At 46.9% G+C, this 21,757-nt stretch overlaps 1 pseudogene; it reads left to right on the top strand.

Annotated features, from left to right (window-relative positions):
* The window catches only part of LOC146177292 (uncharacterized), a 75,448-nt pseudogene that overhangs the window by 28,910 nt on the left and 24,781 nt on the right, over positions 1-21,757 (top strand).

Here is a 21,757-nt window from a genome sequence, read left to right as displayed (position 1 = left end):
GCCAGGCAGGGACCTTCACAGCTTGAGAAGGGCAGGATTGTATCCAGGAAAAAGAGCGATGGCCTGGCATACAAGAAAAAGAATGGGCTGTATCCAGTCGTCTCATGCGGGGCGGTGTTAAACATATGTGTAATAAAAAGTGGTATGGTGTGCAAGGTCTTGTGCCCTGCATCCACATACATGGCTATCATATTGGCAATGATCTTAATAACGCGCTCAGTCACGCCATTTTTCTGGGGATGGTATGGCGTCGATTGTTCGGAAGTTACGACGCACAAATGCATGAGCGGTTCAACAGTATCAGCGGTGAGTTCTCGGCCTCGATCTGTGATATTTCGAGGCGACCGGTGTGGTAAGCAGCAGGAAAAGCGACACTTGATGCGCCGTAGCAGATGGTATAGCAGCGGTTTCACAGTAACATCCGACTACGATGTCACTGGCGACTTGATCGAAGGGAGCTGTCGGAGGCTCCAGAGGTTGTAGCAAGCCAGACAGAGCGGTGGTGCGACGCTTGTGGCGTTGACATCGCTTACGACTGGCAACGTATTGCTAAATCCTCGGAAGCACTCTGGGCCTGTAAAATACGAGCTTTTCTTGAGCATGGTGGAGTATTCGAACCGATCCTAGATGCCCAGAAGTCTGGTCGTGCATGATACGCAACCCGCCAGTGCAAAGCGCTGTGGAACCACGAGTAGGTATCTCTGGTCCATAAGGGTAACTCTTTTTTTTTATAGCAGGCCATCACGGATAGAAAAACGGCTTGAAGCTTCGCTGACTTGAGCAGCGGCAAGGAGGCGCTACAGGTCCTTGTCTCTTTGCTGTTGCGTTATTGGAAACTTTTGAGTCGGGCAGCACCGGCTCAGGGATGGATATATAACTGTTGAAATCGTCGGTTTCGGTTCGGGCGTGGCCACAGGCATCTTAGAAAGACAATATGCGTCTGCATGACGCCTCCTAATTTTGTATACCACGACGAAGTCATATTCCTGTAACCAGAGGGCCCAGAGTGCGAGGTGACCACATGGGCCTCGAAGGTTCTGCAGCCAACAGAGTGAATAACGATCGGTACAATAGTGAATGACCATCCGTACAAATATGAACGGAAATACCGCACAGCAAAGACTATATAATTGCACTCTGGCTTGCTCAGGGTGCGACTTGCACACGCAATAACATGCTCTTTTTCGTCTTGGCGCTAGATAAACACTGCACCGAGGCCGATCCTACTGGCGTCCATGTGAAGTTCTGTTGATGCAGCATGATCGAATAGACGGAGAGTGGATTCAGATAATTAAAGGAACTTAAGCTGTCGGAATGACACGTCCCACTCTTCTGTACAATCAAAAGTGGCGTTTTGTTGAGAAGGCACAACAGGTATAAAGCGTCTAAAATACAAGCACAATTCTAGAAAACTGAGGAGCTCCTTAATTGTCAGCGGGGGTTAAAAGACTCGTATGCTGCAGTTCTCAAGGCATCCGGCATAACATCATCACCATTGACAAGATGTCCTAACACCAGCGCTTGCCGCTCTACAAAGAGGTTTGGACTTTTTCGAGTTCAGGTTCAGGTCAGTGTTGTGCAAACAGTTCAAGACGCGTCCTCTAGATAGCCATTCTGCTCTGGGAAGGGGTTTTTAGATATGACGACGTCGTTAAAATACGACAGATAAATATCCATTTTTAAGCCGCGCAGAACTGTGCCTATAAATCGTTCAAATGGGACAGGCGCATTGCACAGCTCTAATGGCTTAACATTGAACTCAAAAAAACCGTCTGAAGTTACAAAGGCCGTCTTTTCCTTACCCGAAGTGTCTACTGTAATTTTCCAGTAGCTAGATCTGAGGCCGAGACTAGAAAAATTTGACGCACCAGAGAGGCAGTCGAGGGCATAATCTATACGGCGAAGAAGATAGAAGTCTTTTTTGTGACAGAGTGAGACGTTGCACTACATGTACTGCCCATGCTCATTTCTTCTTCTTAATTTCCACTGGAATGCCAGTAACAAGTTATTTCTCTCACCCACTCTGCACGCTTCCTATCTCTTAATATTACCCCTACCATTTCTCGTTCCATAGCCCTCTGAGTTGTCCTCAACTTAAGTAGAACCCTTTTGGTTAGCCTCCACGCTTTAACCCCGAAGTTGCTGTAGTGCGAAGAGAAGATAACCGATGGTCGCTTAGGATAACAAACTTGATTCCAAGGGAAGGAAAGCGTAGCAGAGAGCGGCAGAACGTTAGGTGGGCGGATGAGGTTAAGAAGTTCGCAGGGGTCAAGTGGATGCAGCCAGCACAAAACCGGGTTAAGTGGAGAAATATGGGAGAGGCCTTCACGCTGCAGTGGGTATAATCAGGCTGATGATGATGAGACGTCGATGATCACACGAAGTCTCTATGAACCGTCTTTCTAGCGCACGACAATGACAGGAGCAGCCCAAGTGCTGGACGACTGCTATATTACCTTCTTGCATATCATGTCCTCCACTTGCTCATGAATGACTTACGCTCAGATGGGGACACGCGAGTTGCCTTTTGACTGATGGGACGAGGTAAACCAGTGTCGATCGTATGATGGGTCTGAGATACAGGGTCCATTTTTCAATTTTTGTTTGAGAAAAATCAAACATAGGCGAGACGGGTAGAATACTATTCATAAGAGTACGTTGAGGTGAGCTGAGATCGGAGCTGACCATGTGGAAGTCATCAGCGGCCGGAAGTACGGGTGCAGTCGTAGCATCCGGGACCAAAGCAACGACGCTGGACACATCGGGCCCACACGAGACATGCTTCAACACAGTTGGTAAAACTGCAGGCTCGGACGATGGGTTCAGCGCCCATAACGAAGTACTGCCGTGGTGCACGGAGATCATACAATGAGAATTATAAACATTTTGCTTGAGGAAAGCTGCGTGAATTGGGTGCACCACTGCCTGAAATGTCTTCTGGTCAGTAAGTGGAACGTCAACTGAGGTGATCGTGGCAGACGCAGATGGAACTACTCTGTCTTTGGTAATACTAAAGACTGTTTCTTCTTTACGGCCGCTTTCGAAAAGACGGCAGATTAGCACCGTCAAAATAAACATCTTCATTTTAGCACTTCATAGTAACACCACAAAACTTCAGAAAGTCCATTCCTATTATAAAGTCATGCGTTTAATGGGGTAGCGCAAAAATTCGGCTTGAAAGATTGCACCACCCGCATACACTTTGGCACTACACACACCCATAGGCCGCGACTCTTCTCCACTAACACTACTAAACGTTCAAACACGATCGTACTGAGACATCACTTTGTCTCCCAAAAAGCGTTGAAACCTATTACGTATTTCAGAGACAGTCGCACCCACATCCACCAAAGCTGACGAACACACACCACCAATGGACACAAGATTTTTGGTTTCTGATCATTACAGTACAACGGAGGGAAGTATTGGTGCGCAGCACATTCGCCGCCGCCTCACTCCCATTGGTCGCAATGGGTAGTTTTTCTTACGAGGTGATACGGAGCATCACCGGGATGGTCGGGAAAAGCGCGCACTTCAATCAGAACCGGGTGATAGTCGTGAACATCAGTAGTGTGGCTTTTTGGGCTTGTTGGTACATAGCTCCAATACACTATAGCGCAGCAAAAGACAAGGCCACACGACACGAGAGACGAACATCACGAGCGCTAACTTCTAACAAATTTTATACTCCTGAAGCATCACATTTATACGCCAGAAAAAAGGAATCACGTGTGCAAACTGTATCATTGCCTTGGAACAACGAGCTCTATCTGAGAGGAGAATGGAAGGTGTGCTTACACACGTGCATCCTGACGTGCTTATTTTTCGGCTTCAGTGATTTCGTGCGTTATTCTTTCTCTGCTTTTTCCTATTACCGTACTTCAAAAAAAGGCTTACAAGTTTTTGACTTGCATGTGCGAATGTGAACCAGCGATCCGGCTTAGCCCGTTTGTGATGTTTCGAACGTGTTCTATTAGGCGCTCGTTCAGACATCTCCCCGTATGACCAATATAATGTTTCCCGTATGAAAAGAGAATTTTATACACAATACCTTCATCGCACATTACGTAATGCTTCTGGCGCCTAGTTGCGCATTGGCGCGCTTTGTTGATGTTGGTTTCTCCCAGTTTGCACAACGTTGCAAGTATTTTCGATAGATACTTGTTCGGGATTTTTAGGTAATACGCGCACAACCTTTGATTGCCGTAAAACAGGTAAGTATTGCCGATTGTTGGGCAACGTTGAAGGCGCCGGGCGGATATAGCGTGGTGGCACCCTACTGCGGCAGTACCGGTCGATACGACCGAAAACAACTCCTGGCGCAGTAAAAAAATCTTCCTGGTGACTTCCGTTCTTCTTTGCCTTGCTCTGTACGATGAAGCTGGCTCCACGCACTTCAAAAATTTCAAATAGGTAATTAGGTCGACTAATTAATACCTCAGTCATATATATACAACGCTGTAAATTAGCATAGGCGACTCAACATCTCCGAGTTTGTTTCACTGGGCTTGCGCTCACACTATATTTTAGAACCTTAGTTACAGCAGAGTCCCTCAATAGTTTTTTTCTTGTCAGGAAACTCCCGCTAAAGTTTAATATAGGGTCAGCCCTGGCCGCTAGGGGCGCAGTTGAACACTGAAGGGCATGCATCCACTGTGGGTTCTGGAGGTGACCTTAATATGAATTTTTTTTTGCCTCTAATTTTTCAAATTGCCTCGTCATTCACGTATTAGTTACCGTAAGGTTGTACTCCCCGTTAGGCAATTGCACGAGAGACGATGACAATGCTAATAATATACGCGTATGCCTCACCGGAACAGACGCCAGGCGTGAAACTAACTGCACAGAATAAAACCTGTTATGAAATTGATAACGTTGCGGCACGCTTAGCCCCACTCTGATACCACTAAACGAGCCGCACCACCTTTTACTTGTTTCCTGCCTATACGCTGCTCTGTCCGATCGGCAAACTTGCAGCACGCAAGCGAAAACGCCACCGCAGTTCGTGTTGAACCCGTCGCGGGTGATGGCTACGCTAAGGTTGAGGCAGATCTTCGCCACCCGGCATCGATCGGCAGATCGTCAGCGAATACATTTTTTGTGCTTTATTTGCCTTTGTCATTCTATGGTGATGGTCAGCGGCGTGCCGATGTCAGGCTACAGTGCCACAATATCGTCATAGAGAAAGACATTGCTGAAGAGCGGACACTCCCATAGGGCCCATTTGACTGTAGCGCACCAAGCGGCCGCCGGCAACTACCTCCGGTCTTGCTGAAAGGGGCGCGATTGGAATGCTAGTATGCGCTGCGCCCTTCCCTGCCCTTTTGGCGCATTATTTTGGTTTTACATGGTCTGCTAGGGTTTCTTTTATTTTCAGCATGCATAACAAAACGGAAAATGAATTATCAGTTCTCTAATCCAGGCCATCAACGCAGCTACGCCACAGCCTTTGCAAAACCGTATTGCAAAAAAGACGCCAAGTGCTCTGTGAAATTGCCATTTATTATGCTGCATATAAAACACATAAGAGATGCAACAGATGTACATGGATGCATTGACAAAAGTTGGCACACATTAGGCGATGTGCACAGTACAGAAAAATAAAAATACATGAGGTGAGAAACAGCACTTAGATCGAGACAAAGATAGCATAACGTTGCTTTCCGAAATAAGGCAAGTGGTATGTAACAAAACAGGCATTATACATAAACTACACAATCCCAGTCGCGGCTACTTTAGCAAGGGTAACTTGCAATGTTCAGGGAAGAGAGGAGTACTGACGCTAGGGGGAAGGCCACACCGCTCACTCGTCGCATCTTCCGTGCCTCGGCTGCAGCCCATGGGTCCATGCAGTGCTGTTGGAAGAGGAATGAACGTGATGCACCAGGTCGCAATGAAATGTGAGGCCACTGCATCGCGCACACATATGTGCATGTGGGTGCGTACTTAAGACTTGTTGAGCAGCAGGTATGGTCCAGAACAGAAAAGCTGTTCTTTGTAAAATTGATACAAAACCTACTCTTGCAACGTAGAGGTCAGGAAATGCAGGCTAACCGAACCTATCTGAAAATGCATTTAGACAGTGAGTGAAATAACAGCCACTAAAGTACCAATATTCCTGTGAAGCATTGAAGAGCTGAAGCAATGAAGCTTGCAGCATAAAACAGTAATCACCTTAACGTTGTTCCGTTAAATGCAAAGCGATACCACACAAAACTACCCGTTCGCAAAACCGCGGCCTGGCCTCAAAGCGGCATTCGAGCACGCCGTGTTGGCTTGCCCTTCATACGCGACTTTGTGAAGCGCAGACCACCGTGCTGAGCTAAACTGCCCGAAATGCCTCGCAGTTTGACAAGAATGAAACATATCTCACCTTGCGGTTGCCCTGTTAAACACGACACCACGCAAACACGCGTCACTCAATGTCCCGTCACCGCGCCCAGCACGCCTTGTCATGTCTTTTACCCTTCACGCGCGACTTTGTGAAGCGCAGTCACCGCCGTACTGAGCTAAAATGCCTGAAATACTGCGCAGTTTGACAAGTCAAGAATGGAACATTTCTTGCCTCACCGTCGTCCTGTTAAACGCGACACTTAGGAAAACTAGCCGTTCGGAAAACCGCGTCAGGCCTCGCCGCAGCGCCGGCTAATACGCCATGTTGGCGCAACGGCGTGCCTTGGTGCCTTCACATGCCACTTTGTCCAGCGTGCTATGGTAAACTGTTCGAAATGCAGCGCAGTTTCGCAGAAACACAACATATTAAACCTTGCCGCGGTTGGAAACTGCCGGAGCGTGACGAACTGAGCCTGAACTTCTCTATGCCTGAACAGCCGGCGCGCCTGTTCACGAGCTGCGAAACTTAATTGACACCAGCCGGCATGGTAAACTGCTTCAATTCAGCGTAGTTCGGCAAAAAACGTTGCTCACCTTAACGTCGTTCCAAACCGCAGTCGTTCCGCGTAGCAGCTCAAGAGAGATAAAAATATGCAGTCTGTGCCTCACAGGTGCGGCGAGCAACGAGGAAACAACCACTCGCTCCCTTCGACAACTTTCTGTCGTCTGCTCCGGCGGGCTACCGCTGCAGCGAGTGCCGTCGCGCGGACGCGCTGGTGCTGCCATCCATCAATCAGCGGCAACGCAACAAGTCGCACGTCATTTCCAAGGGCCAGTTTTCGCCGAGTGTCCGCACTATACCAATCTCTTTCTCTATAATATCGTCAAAATCGGAGCTGTCGTGCCATGTGTCGTGTGCGCGTCGGCCTGCACATCGTCACGGTGCTCCGCTGTATTCGCCGACCAATGGCGGACTCCGCCGCTGTTTTCTCTTGAGCCGGCTGATAGAAGCGGCGCGAGTCTGCTACGCTCCCGTGGCGTTGATATTGATCTCTGTTTGAAATCTTTTTCGGCCGCTTGTTATGCAGTTATAGTCATGAATTCGAAAAACGAATGCTTCAGAATAATAGCAAACAATTCTGCACTTAACGAGTGTGCGTCATGTTTTCCCAATAATGCACCGATGGCAATGGCTGGACATCAGCGCTACGGCTGTTTTCTAGCTGTGTACAAACATATATCGCTGTGTACTGCGCGTAAAATGTAAGCTGAGCCAGCTCAGCTCCCTCTGTTATCACTAAATTTGGGACCGCTGCGGTCCCCCTGTTTCCGAGCTACTGGGGACCGCCTACGTGGATTAGACAATTGTCAAATCCTTGGGATAGCGTACGGCCGGAGCACTGGCCTCCCCCCGTTGTAGTGATACCGCGACGCGGTTCAGAGTAAATTGCTCGACACGAAGGATGTCGGCGGCGTGAAAGTGCTTTTCACAAACACGCGCATATTTAGAATCGAAAGTGAAGCCACCAGTCTCTTCCCGAGGTATTGCACGCTTCCATTTTTCTGACAGCTCCTTGCCAGCAAGGAAGCGAAACAAAACAAGACCTTACGGTCGCACCTTTGCAGCCGGAACGACATCCTGGTATGAGCCAAGTGTTCGGCATGGTTCCACGCACACGAGTTACATAATGTCAACGCACAGCATAGCTTCCTGATCGGTCGCGACAATGCTGAGCTACTCAAAGGTGCACCTCAGTGCTCAGTGGCTGGCGCGGGCGGTATATGAACCTCTCCCATAGGATTACGCAGGAGATTCGTGACCAGAAAAAAAGTATTGAGGGACTCTTTTACAGTTAACTGGACACCCGACGTGCGCGCGTGTGTATGTGTGCACCTGTGTGTGTGTGTGTGTGTGTGTGTGTGTGTGTGTGTGTGTGTGTCTGTCTGTCTGTGTGTGTGTGTGTGTGTGTGTGTGCGTGCGCGCGCGCGCGTGTGTGTGTGTGTGTTTGTGTGTCCAGATTTCGATATAAATGCCCGCGACAGCAACGGCCCTCGAGTAAACATCCCACGAATGAATGGCCTTGGAAAAACGTCCTCGGTAGAAAAGTCCCCATTTGCGAAGTAGGAAAGAAATGTCCCCAAACGAGTGCCATCAACATGCTCTCACGTGAAACCTCACCTCGCCTGATGCCTGAATCATCACTGGAGAATTTATTTCACCATCACCGAGTTTTACTGATTTTACTTGACATCTATGGTTTCAGCTCAATCGTAGTTTGTACTTTGTTTCACCGTTCTCTTTCTCTCATTCCCACGTACTATAATTAAAGCACAGATAACTTTCCCCGTGGCGTGCTGCATTATCGTACAGCGCATTCGTCCTTCGGATTTCAAGTGGCCAAACGGCAAAACATCATAATGATGGTGGGCGCTCATGACAAAAATATTGATGGTAGCAGTATATTAATGACGGGGAGCATGTGTCAGAGCGTACAGAGCAACAGGATAATAACAGGTCTGTGAACACCACCTGCAATGACAGGAAAAAAGAATGTTCCTGGAACAATCAAAGTAGGAAGTGATAAAAAGGAAATGTCTGAAAAAATAAGCCCAACATATTCTTTTGCGACGAAGGACAAAGTTATCGCGGGGTTTGAATAAATTCTCACAATTAACAATATAAGAGATTGTTTTACCGACTAGTTATGGCGCAGAGGGAATATATTTAGGTGATTCTAACATTCCTTTCGAGATATTTATTCCTGCCAGTTAAATGTGTTCTAAAATTGTAGATCAGATATGCTTCTATATTTTCTATCCCTTGTAGATTTAAAGCCCGAATGGAGAATATATAATTTAATTTCATTGAACCTATAGTCTTTCTGATTAAAGCGCCGGGAAACTGCTTGCTTGCGGGAGGTTTTTGCCTGCGTCTGCCTGATGGCCATTAAGCTTAAGTTCATTGCTTGTCCGGTCCCTCCGATGCACTGTTGATGACAGAAGGAGCATTCTAGAAGGTTGGTAGCGTTTGAAGTTGCGCAAATAAAGCCTGATTTAAGTCAAAAGTTGAATCGCTTGCTGTACTTTTAACAGTGGTGTCTTTTTAAGCATGACGGCACGTCCTTCATTTTGGTCGAGAGCAAGGATGGGGTTGTGTGGGATGCGTGTTGTCGAAAGGGTGAGGTAAGAATATTAAGACTGGGATGGAGCGCATTTGCAAATACTCGCAGATTATGACTAGCAGCTTAACAGTATCGCTCGAAAAGAAAATAGAACAGTTGTACCTTACATGTACTCACCTATGGGCATAAACGTCTATGCTAATGAAGAAGGGTTATGATTAAGCTGAGTAAATTCAGAGGGGCTATGCAACAAAATAATTAGTAGGTCAGCGATAAGAGATATGAAGCGTGCAGAGTGGGCAAGAGAAATAACCAGATTTAATGAAACTCTGGTGGCAATCAAGAAGAAGACACAGCTTCGGCAAGCATGTAGTGCGAAGTGGCGATAACCGATATCGAATAGGGTAATAAATTGGATTCCAAGTAGGGAAACATAGTAGGGGCAGTAGTAAGTTCGAGGAGCCACAACGCGTGGAAGGATAAAACACCGTCGAGAAACAAAAAAAAAATCAAATTAGTTTCAAGCTAAAATCATAAAATTTAATTCAAGGTAAAATAAACAAACATGCGCGATGTAAATTGTGTCCTCTTGCTAATTCGTCGTATGAAAGTTCACATGCGGCCGTTTTTCACACTATATTTGGCCAACCATCTTTTTTCGATGCAATTCGATGCGATTCACCCCTGGCCATGCGAAAGATTGACTTTACCCAAACATTTGACTTCGCCCGCCTGGGGCCATTTTTTCCTACTTCGCGAAAACAGACTTTTTTTCCTTGGACAATTTTTCTTGCTTCGCAAAAAGGGGCTTTTTTTTCCGGAACATTTTTTTCCGTGGACATTTCGTCAGGGAACATTTTTTTCCGGAGACTTTTTGACCGGAACCCTATTTGAACGTATTATTCGACAGAGCTTGTCTTTATGCCAAGCGCATTTATAACAGGAAGAACACCGAAGCAAATTTTGAAATGACATCGGACATTTCAGAACATAGTGCTGTACTTTCTCTAGGTTGAATACCGGCATAGGTTCCTGCCTCTTGAAACTTTTTCGTTGTCGCAAAATGCTTCGTTTTCTCAATGAAAGACGCCGCTGAGCACTGGACGGGTGGAATTCTTCGAAATGTAAGGAATTAAAAAGCACACTTTGACTCACCTTTTTAGTAGCGACCTCCCTGAAAGTTTGGGTCTCATGGGAAAGTGGGCGCGAATTTCTGTGTGCACCCCTTTTCCCGGAACGTGATGAGCATTCCTCACTTGTTTACTATTGTATCTCTATCTTACCTCCTGCTCGCTCACCGCGTGACATACACTTTTTTAGTTGGCTTGCATTTCGCACACTTTTTAGCTGCGTTCCGTAATTATTGCCGACTTCAAATCTTAAACCTACCTCCAAGTTTGTAGGAATACGAGAAGCTGCTTAAAAGTACTGCGAGATAAACTCCACAATGTTCCACAAGTTTCCACAATGTTCATTTCATACTTATTTGTCTGATTCTGCTATACAAACAACCTACACACTAAATTTACGTGCTTGTAAGAGCAACAAAATCACAGTTCCTCATTTGCTCAATATCCTTTTTTAAGCACCTAATATTGCAACAGAGTAATTAAATTTCGCAAACAGAAGTTGTATGAAATACAGGGTATATAAACATTTACTCTGATCTCACCAACAACATTCATGAATTGTAGGAGCGTAACGTTTCAATTGCCATGCGCATTTGACGATATGGGAAAACTATGTTTCTTTTAAAAGCCTCAGAGCCAAAACGGATTATGTGCCCGTTGAATGGTTGGTTCATGCATGATTCCCAAGCAGAGATATCCCTTACCCGCTGGGATATTACATGCATGGATAAAATGCATTCAGTCGGTGCATTTAGCTACTGCCTTCGTTAGACTGTCATTTCACAAACCAATGTATTCGTACAGTAGCAAAATTTAGCCTTTTGCTTCTTTCCTTACAATCTAAGTAAGAGTTCTTAATCCTGTGGACCGAAAATTTCAAGAAATGCGCTCATTCAAGAGCCACGTGCACGCTGGCATAGCTTGAGCAAATATGGCGGCGCGACTCCGGCGTTTGGCGTACCTTTCCACTTAAAGTAACTTTAGCCGCAAGCACCCGTGAAATTCCTCAAAAACGTCTTGCTGCCACAGCTGGGGGTGGTTGGGGGAGGATAGGGTGCCATTGGGAGCGACGCTTTTCTGCGGCCATACTCTTCCGCTCGCCGTCTGTGCGGCGTCAGCCCGAACACCTCCCATAAATTGGAACCGTTTCGAATGAGGACGAATCTACTATGCCGCCTCTTTTCCATGTACAAACAGAAACGCAAGCTAATATACACACACACATGCTGCAGTTTTTTTAACCGTTTGTTCTACCCGCGATTGAGGCGATTCAACCGCGCACTTTACAATGACGACGCTACAGTTTTTACATTTCAAGCCTGATTTAATTCTTCACAAATTTTTTGCAGTGGTCGTCCGCAAAGGAAAATTTGTTGTGTGCTAGCCCATGCGTCTCAGAGGCGTTTGTTATTGTACTGATAATGTTTCATATCTTCCTTCTTTGGCTTTCGTAAACATCTCCCTCAATGATGTCGCTCTCTCCCTCCTACCGGTGCCTCTCGCTTTCTCTTGTGCTGTTTTACCAGTCCCTCGACATGGGGATCACGTCCCGAGTAACCTCCATAGCATCGTATGGAGGCTACGCGGTATAGATTGGCGATGTTTCGGATTTATGGTGAATGGGAGTCCAATTTTTCAAAGGCTCCTAGAACTGTCTGTCGATAATTTCAGGAAATATTCGTGCGTAAATGCTTGAGCGCCACATTCTTGTCTGAAGATATTATACACTAAGAAGGTTAAATAAAGTAGGTGAGGTGCAGGGATATGAGGTGTAGGTTATTTTCATTGGCAGGCTATTCAAGCAGTACGAAGATGCTGTTCACGGTTTAGGGCGAGACATTGCACGCTCTGGGAATGCCTAAAAATAGTGAATGAGGACAACCCCTCATTATCATCACGTTCCGATGCCATAAACAGGCAACTATATTTCGTCCACAAGATTTCTGCAGCACTGCGAAAGGCAGACGCACCCCGGTGCAATCAGGTCCACCAGCATTAAAATCGGCCATTGTGCTCGTCGCGCCTCTCGCTCCAAAATTGGCTGGGTGACAGTAGGAGTACATTTATCTATTATGGTGGGCAGGGGCAATAGGCAATTAGGAGCACAATTGCAAGGGCAGTCTGCCTTTCGAGGTGCTGCAGATATCTTGGGAGGCCATGTATAGAGCTAGACAAAGCGCAAATGGCAGGATTAAATGTACCAAAAAAATAGAGGTCATCTTCTTGGAAAACGAACAATGTGCTACACGTGGTTAGGAGTGCCTCCAGACAGAAAAGGGCCGAGAGAGGGAGGTGGGTAGGATTAGAGCACACAAAGAAGACACAACTCAGTATATTAGGGGAAGACAGGCACAATACCAGGGCGATTCCCTGGATGCGCGTCCTGGAGATAGGCATTGGGCAAAGGGGGCGGGAAAATAGTCGCCGGAAGGAGGGATAGAAAGGTAGTCAATATAGGTGAAGTTACCGAAGCCTAAAAATTAAAACATAAAACAACACAGCCACAATAGTAAACACCCCTCAGACGCATGCGGTAGCATCCTGCGCGTCCTCCTTGGCGAAAAGAAATGCACAGGCATTAGTGATAATTCCATAAGGCACGATATGTAAAGTATATAGCGTAAACGCCACTTAATTTCTTACTGATTTGTTCAGTATAACATTGAAGATGCATCTGTACGATATTAGGTACATTTCAGTGAGCATCAGCCTTTTAATATGTTTTTTTCTGTAGAACAGAAGTGACAACATGGCGATTTTTTAGATTGAAGCTAAACTAAACCAAAGGATAAAACCTTCCATGACATCGATGACGTCATTCATTGATAATTAGGAGACCACCAGAGAAATGCATGCAAACAATTATTCCGATCTGAATTTGCATGCATCGGCAAGCGTAGGAATCTTTTCTCTGAGAAATCACCTGATTATGTGGAGCAAGCACATTATATAACATTCCATTCATTTCAATCCTCGAGCAGGAAATATGCAGTGTAGGAGGAAGCTGTCCCCGCACTGGGCGTCATATGTCACTGCTCTCTCTTCAAAGGCGCGCGAACACTTTAAGGCTATAAGCAAGTGATGGCCTGATGATGTGCGGATGTCACGGGGCAGCGTTAGCTACGCCACTATTCATCGTTGAGGTATTTTAAGACGATGTGATTCCCAACAGCCTCTGAGCCAAATGTGGTTTCACGTGACATCTAACCCACATTCCAACACCAGTTTGGGCTATGTCTTCGGTGCTTCACAAAATTTCACATGCTCCTGAGTTGTGCAGAATATATTCAAGAAACAGAACGCCTCCGAAAAGCCATAAAAGCATTGTATAGTACAAACCGTGTAGAAAGTTGGCGGAATCATTTGACACCGACCATGACTCATCAGAACAAGTCACAGCTTACAGCTAAATCGACTTACAATACCTTCTAGAACCAAGAGATAAGCGCAGCCTCCATTTCTTTGTAGGTCATTTCCGTCCCCCCCCCCCCCCCCTGGGATCGCTTTAGCTGAGAACAACAAAAGATGGAAAGTGTTGGAGTTCAAGGCGAAAGGAAAAATTTTGTACTGAGTGGCAAGTGGGCCAGACAACCTTGATGGGCCTTCTTCCAAAGAACCAATCACGCTTAACAGGGCGAAACGCTCCAGCACGTATAAAAAGACTCCGTTTGAAGACACAAATCACTGACTCGAGGTCATCTCAGAACGTAGTGTTTGGTGGCGTCAAGAAAATATTTTATTTAAGTAATGCGCATCTACGTGAAGGTCAGTACAACTGCTCATTTTTAACACCTTTTGGTTGATTACGTTCGAAACTTCAAGTTGTCTTTGCAAAGCATAGCTAAATTTATGACCCTACTCTCAGTTGCTTTTGGAGGCTTTCCTTACTTGTGCATGCATGCTAACTGTTGTCTTTATTTGCGGTTTGCAGTGCACAGCGTGTCCCGCAGAGATGCGGTGCTACGTCTATCGTGGAGAGCACTATTTTTACTTTCAAGTTTGGGATGTGGAACCAGGAGATATTGTAAGCGCACCCTCACGCTGATTCTGGTCGCTTAAATTCTTAAGTTAGCATGATATATGTAGAGCAATTTAGGAGGTAATTTAGGAAACCTGTCAAATTGGCAGGAATTGAAGATCACATTGGTGAGGTTTAGAAAGCATACAGAGCTTTTATTTTTTTTTTCCCCAGGAAGATACGTGGCTATTGTATCACCTTTAGGCTTACTTGATTATAAAACATAGATTTCCAATTCAATTGAAATGAGTGTACGTAAGAGCCCGACTTTGCTCAATATATTTTATTCGATCATGTTCTATCAACGTTCACCTGATCCCTCTATCCAAACAATATTAGACTGTTTTAGTTGATCACCAAGAGGAACACATGTGTGAATGAGATTTGTACTGTTGTGAAGTTATAATATTTAAAATATATTGCTTTGAAAGAGTAACAAAAAATGCAGCGGGCAGGAAAGGTGGTGTTAAAGGTGCTATCCTGTGCATTGATATGTTGAAGCAAACGGGTTCTCTTAATTTTTTTTTAGTGTTCGTCGCTCAACCCTGACGCACCCGAGTTCTCCCAGAACTCTAGAGAAAGTCGTTCCGCACTGGACACGACATGCGATTCAGTACACGAGGTAAGTTCGTCGTTCACTCATTTTTTCCTCACCTGTCCAACGTTCAGTAGCCATTCTCTAAGCATGCAATGAATAGACGTAATCCTTGCATAAAATGGTAGAGCCAGTCTTAGGGCACTTTCATGGAGGTCCTCGTGACGAACGAATAAGTTGTGCGTCAAATTCTCCCGGAAAACCTTTATAAGAAAATTAAAGCGGGACTATGGGAGAACTTATAAATGACCGCGATAGGCGCTGCTAGCCTCCCGGTCTGTTTTTGCGTTTTCTCCGTTTCTTTTGTCAAAGTTCTCGCAACCGTATTTAAAGCGTTGCGGATTTAGGATGCAGGCATCTATCGCAATAGTCAATGCGTCGTTTTTGCTTTACAGGCCACACTTCTCAGCGCTGCCGACAAGGGCCTGCAAAGCGACCAGAACGTGGTGGAGCTGGCAAGCCCCCACATCACCCGGCAGGGCACCTACAGGTCCAGCCTTCCTTTCATGCCACGGATCCTGACCCTGTCAGCTGTGCAAAGCAGCCTTCGTCCTCTTACGAAGGACATGACTTAGGCGGGCGTAATAATACGCTTGATTTACCGGGCACAAGCGAGAAGGAGTCCGGCTTCGAGGCTGTCCAGGACCTTTACTGCCATCTGCGGAAGGAGTACGGGCGTCTTCACCCGAACGGGCTGTACTCAAAAGCCCATATACGACCATCAGCAGCGGCACGCACTGAAAGAATCAACACGCTCGCCTTGCAGAAGCCCTCTGTATAGTGCTTTTCATGCATTTAAATAAACTCTTTTTTACTTGCCATTTAGTTGCAGTGTTGTCTGGGGATCTCTTTGGCTGTTGCGCTTTTTCAGCCTGAGAATTCGAATGCACAAAGGGGGACAAAATGTTGTTGCGGATAACGTGTAACTAAGTTTAGCGAATAATGAATGGAATGTCTGAATGGCCTACTCCTTGAGGGGCAGGCCTAGGCAACTTTATAGCTTAAAACTATGCGATCATGTTATTTGATTTGATATACCAAATAATGGAATATTTTGTTTTCTCATATTTGTGAAAAACTCAGCATTGTTTTTAAGCGGTTTGAAGAAAAATCGAGTGTGGTCATGTTTCCTAAATTCAAATAGAAATTGTCAACTTTTAGACAATTTTTTAACTTTTTTTCAATTTCGAACTAACATTACAACAAACAGACAAGTACAGTGCTACTAATTAAGAAACGGTAAGACCTGTATAATGCTGAGAAATGGTTTTAATGTCGAAAACTTTTTGGATCCCGCCAGAATCTAGCGCTCAATATTGACCATTTTCTGTACAAGTTTTCAGTTTTTTTCACATTTTTATAATTGTTAACAGTACAGTGCTACACCTTTTAGTTCCAAACGATTCTGAGTTTCTCAGGGCGAATTTAATAAAATTGAAGGAAATGCTTTTTCAAAAACGTTCATCAAAATTATTCGATTTTATATTGTGTTCTAAATTGGAACGAATTGTTTGCGTTGTCAAGAACTCACCTCGCGGTCCAGAGCCTTAAATTTTTTTTTTTCAAATAAAGAATATAACCTTCGGAATTAAGAAAAAGCTTACTTTACAGCAACTCAATTCTTCGTATCAGAATGCAGGATTGAAAATTGACGTTTTGCTGCTCGTTGATCCTTGAACAAAGTTTTCGGCTTTTGACTAAAACAAGTGCGACGAGGAAAAATGTTTTTTTAATACTAGTCAAAGTAAATGCTCCTAGCTCTATAAAGGAAAAAATAATACAGGATAAAACTTTAGTGTACAAGCAGCAGGACTTCAAACTTGTAACAATTTGTTATGAATAAACACCGTTATTCATCTCTAGTGATATGCGATTTTATTCATGAAAAACTACTGCATATCATGCAAAACTAAGGATCATTCTTTTGCGTACAGAGTTTGTGCACAACATATAAAAATTTCAATAATAAATTGGAGGGAACCTTGATTACCTTTGTCTCGCACATCCATATATAAGGCTGCCCATGATATTGTCACATTAGGCGGTACAACGCATAAGGAAAGAAGAACGCATACGCATAAAGAAAGAAGAAGAAGACTCTCTTGAGTTTTTGGAGAGAAGACGACGTTCAACAGCGTCGGCTGGTGCCTACAGAGAACGTCCGTTGGAAAGCCTTGTCTTCGGTGTCCGCCCTCTGCTACAAGCTGAACTACCCCGTAACACCTTGGTGGAGGTACTTTCGATTCCCCTTGACACAGCTCCTCGTACTTTCACGCCAGAAACCTGGACTTGCGCAGTGGACGTCATCTCTCTGAGCTCACCCCACCGACTACCGCAGTAAGCATGGCGTCCCAGGACGCATCACCCGCTACGGAAACTCCAGCTGCCCCCATGGTTTTAACCAAAATCCGTCATCCGCCTATCTTTAACGGCGAAGACAACAAGGACGTTGAAGGTTGGCTCGACGAATATGAAAGGTGCAGCAAGAATAACCGCTGGGATGCTAGCATAATGCTGGCAAACATCATCTTCTATCTGGCGGGAACGGCGAAGACCTGGTTTACCAATCACGAACAGGAGATGCCTACGTGGGACATCTGCAAACAAAAACTGCAGGACTTATTCGGCAAACCAATTGGGCGAGCTCTGGCAGCCAAAAAAGACCTGGCTACTCGGGCTCAGTCGTCAACCGAGTCATACCTGGCCTACATACAGGATGTTCTCGCATTGTGTCGAAAGGTGAATACCTCCATGACCGAAGAAGATAAAGTGGGCCATATACTTAAGGGTATCGCCGATGACGCATTCAATATACTTCTCTGCAAAGACTGCTCTACGGTGGACTCAGTCCTGCAAGTCTGTCGCCGTTTCGAACAGGCGAAGCAGCGCCGCATCGTCCATCGGTTTCAGCGCCTTCCCAACACGGCGACTACATCCTCATGTGAAGACTTGCCCACGTTACAGCAGCCTTCAAGTCAGAATAACCTTACTACCATCGTCCGCAGATAAATCGAGGTCTTGACTCCTGTTACACATACGTCACCTCCTGCACAGGCAACAATAGCTATGATACAGGCTGTTGTCCGCCAAGAATTCGCTAATGTGGGCCTCGTTTCAAATCCTGCCCCACCACCCCCTGCACCACAGCCAATCCCAGTGGTTGCTGCTGCTGCCACAACCCCGCCCTACACATCGCGCTACCCTACCCGCAATCCTGCGGAGTGGCACACATCTGACGATAGGCCTATTTGCTTCGTCTGCTGTCGAGCTGGCCATACATCCCGCTATTGCCGCAGCCGTCCGGCTCCCCCCTCTCAACCCTATTACAGCCCTGCCCGCCATAACTATTATGCACCACGACCCGTTTCTGTCACCCCAGCACATCTTCGTACTGAGGACACAGAGCAAGACCGTCGTCCTAGCCGTTCTTCATCACCTCAAGCCCACCATTCCCGATCACCTACTCGTCGCCGCAGCTTGTCCCCAACGTACCAAGGCACCTACTCGGGAAACTAGGCAACGCGGCGCCCGGACGTGACGCTGCGTTACCAACCCGGACAGCCAACTGTGTTTCGACCATCGCACCACGCCGCAACCTGATCAATGTCCTCGTAGATCGAGTCCCTGTGCCCGCTCTCATTGACACTGGAGCTCATATTTCAGTTCTTAGTTCGTCGTTCCGCCAGCGCCTCAAAAAGTTCTTACGCCCGCTAACACCTCTACAGTTCGCGTAGCTGATGGAAAAACTGCTGCCATCATCGGAATGTGCACTGCACGCGTTAGCATCGCCGGCCACCATGTTCCTGTGCTCTTCGCCGTCCTTAATACTTGTCCTCAAGACGTGATTTTAGGCCTAGACTTTTTAACAGCCCATTCCGCTCTCATTGACTGTTCCGCCGGACTTCTGCGCCTAGCCCTGCCCTATTGTGTTCCCGACCCCAGTGCTGACCAATCCCAGCCTCGCCTCCGCTCCAGTACATTTACTCGCCTACCTCCCGAGGCAGCAGTATACGTGCCCATGTCACCTTTTCCCTCCCTTTCTGACGGCGACTACGTTGTCAACCCCATCACCGACGTCACTCTACAGCGCAACATCGTCCTACCTCATAACATTGTACACGTCGAGAATAACCTCACCTACATTCCCGTACTCAACTTCAGCATGTCTTCACAAGTTCTCCCGGAGGGCATTTTCCTTGCCGAGCTGTCGCCTTTGTCCACCTTTACCATTTCTGCAGTGCTGTCCGACCGTCACGCCGACGTACCTGCACAACCTGTCCCATCACATAGTCCGGAGGACCGCATCTCAGCCATGGTTGCCTCTGACCTGCGTCCCGAATATGCTAGCGCCCTTGCCGGCCTTTTGCGGTCATTCAGCGACATTTTTGATTTCGGTCACGGATCCCTGGGCCAAACGTCCGTCGTTACACATCGTATTGATACTGGAGATGCCCGACCTATTCATCGACGGCCTTACAGAGTTGCTCTTTCCGAACGCAGGATCATTCAGGACGAAGTAGAGAAAATGTTGGCAAGCAACATTATTGAGCCGTCGAGCAGCCCCTGGGCGTCTCCGGTAGTACTCGTCAAAAAGAAAGACAACAGCTGGAGGTTTTGCGTTGATTATCGACACCTAAACAAGATAACAAAGAAAGACGTGTACCCTCTTCCAAGGATCGATGACGCTCTCGACTGCCTGCATGGTGCTAACTACTTCTCCTCCATCGATCTCCGTTCTGGATATTGGCAGATCTCTGTTGACGAAAGAGATCGTGAAAAGACGGCTTTTGTCACCCCGGATGGCCTCTACCAATTCAAGGTGATGCCTTTCGGCTTATGTAATGCCCCTGCGACATTCGAGCGTATGATGGACTCTCTATTACGCGGGCTCAAATGGACCACATGTCTCTGCTACCTCGATGACGTCATCGTATTTTCATCAACCTTTGAAGGCCACCTATATCGTGTTTCGGCTATTCTTGGCGTCTTCCGACGAGCTGGCCTTCAGTTGAACTCCAAGAAGTATACCTTTGGTCGCCGGGAACTCAAGGTCCTAGGGCATTTAGTCAACACCCATGGCATCCAGCCGGATCCCGACAAAATTCGCGCTGTAAGGGATTTCCCTAAACCGAAATCTAGCAGCGACGTGCGTAGCTTCCTCGGTCTTTGCTCATATTTCCGGCGATTTGTACCAAACTTCGCAGAAATAGCCCGTCCGCTCACGCAGCTTCTGAAAAAAGAGGTCTCCTTTACCTGGGGCCACGAACAATCGGCCGCCTTCGTCGCTCTTATTGCCCACCTCACCGGTCCGCCAGTGTTGGCTCACTTCCATCCGTCAGCGCCCACAGAAGTGCGCACCGACGCAAGTGGTCATGGAATTGGTGCCGTTCTCGCACAACGTCAGCTCGGGTTACCCCGCGTCATCGCCTATGCCAGCAGACTCCTCTCTGCGGCCGAACAAAATTATTCCACCACTGAACGTGAGTGCTTAGCCCTAGTTTGGGCCATTACAAAGTTCCGCCCTTACTTGTATGGGCGGCCATTCACAGTATTCACTGACCACCACGCACTGTGTTGGCTTTCTACACTCAAAGACCCTACTGGCCGCCTTGGACGTTGGGCCTTGCGCCTTCAGGAGTACAATTTTTCAGTAATTTATAGGTCTGGCCAGTTGCATCGAGACGCCGATTGCCTGTCCCGTCATCCAGTCGACCCGCCAAGCCAACCTGAATGTGACAATGACGCTTGCGTGCTCTCTATTTCTGATTTCTCCAACATTCGCCATGAGCAACGCCAGGACCCTCACCTTCGCGAAATTATCAATCGCCTCAGCGCCCATCGCGATGACCCTTCTCTTCGTTTGTTTGTGTTCCACGACGGCACATTATACCGGCACAATATGCGACCTGATGGCCCCGACCTTCTACTAGTAGTCCCTCAGCACCTACGCTCAGCCGTCCTTCAACAGCTTCACGACGTTCCTACAGCGGGTCATTTAGGCGTCTCTCGCACATACGACAGTGTGCGTCGTCGGTTCTTTTGGCCAGGCCTATATCGCGCAGTCCGCCGTTACGTAGCTGCTTGTGACCGATGTCAACGCCGGAAAAAGCCATCATTTTTACCAGCTGGACTTCTGCAGCCAATCGACATCCCCATAGACCCATTTTCTCGAGTGGGTCTGGATCTTCTAGGGCCTTTTCCACTGTCCGCATCGGGGAACAAATGGATTGCGGTGGCCACTGATTACACAACACGCTACGCGGTCACACGAGCAATACCAACCAGTTATGCAACTGATGTCGCTGCTTTCCTCCTCAACGACGTTATACTCGTCCATGGAGCTCCCCGCCAACTGCTCACCGACCGTGGCCGTTGCTTTCTGGCTCGTATAGTCGACGAGATCCTACGGCTGTGCAACGTTCGTCATTCTTTCACGACCGCCTACCATCCACAGACGAACGGGCTTACCGAACGCCTTAACCGGAGACTGACTGACATGTTGTCTATGTACGTTTCTGATGACCACCGCGACTGGGACATAACGCTGCCATTTGTGACA

Source organism: Amblyomma maculatum, chromosome 10 (genome assembly GCF_055883805.1).
Source record: "Amblyomma maculatum isolate TAMU_Amacu chromosome 10, ASM5588380v1, whole genome shotgun sequence".
NCBI lineage: Eukaryota > Metazoa > Arthropoda > Arachnida > Ixodida > Ixodidae > Amblyomma > Amblyomma maculatum.
The sequence above is the reverse complement of the archived record's forward strand: the minus strand, read 5'-3'. Positions and strand labels throughout refer to the sequence as shown.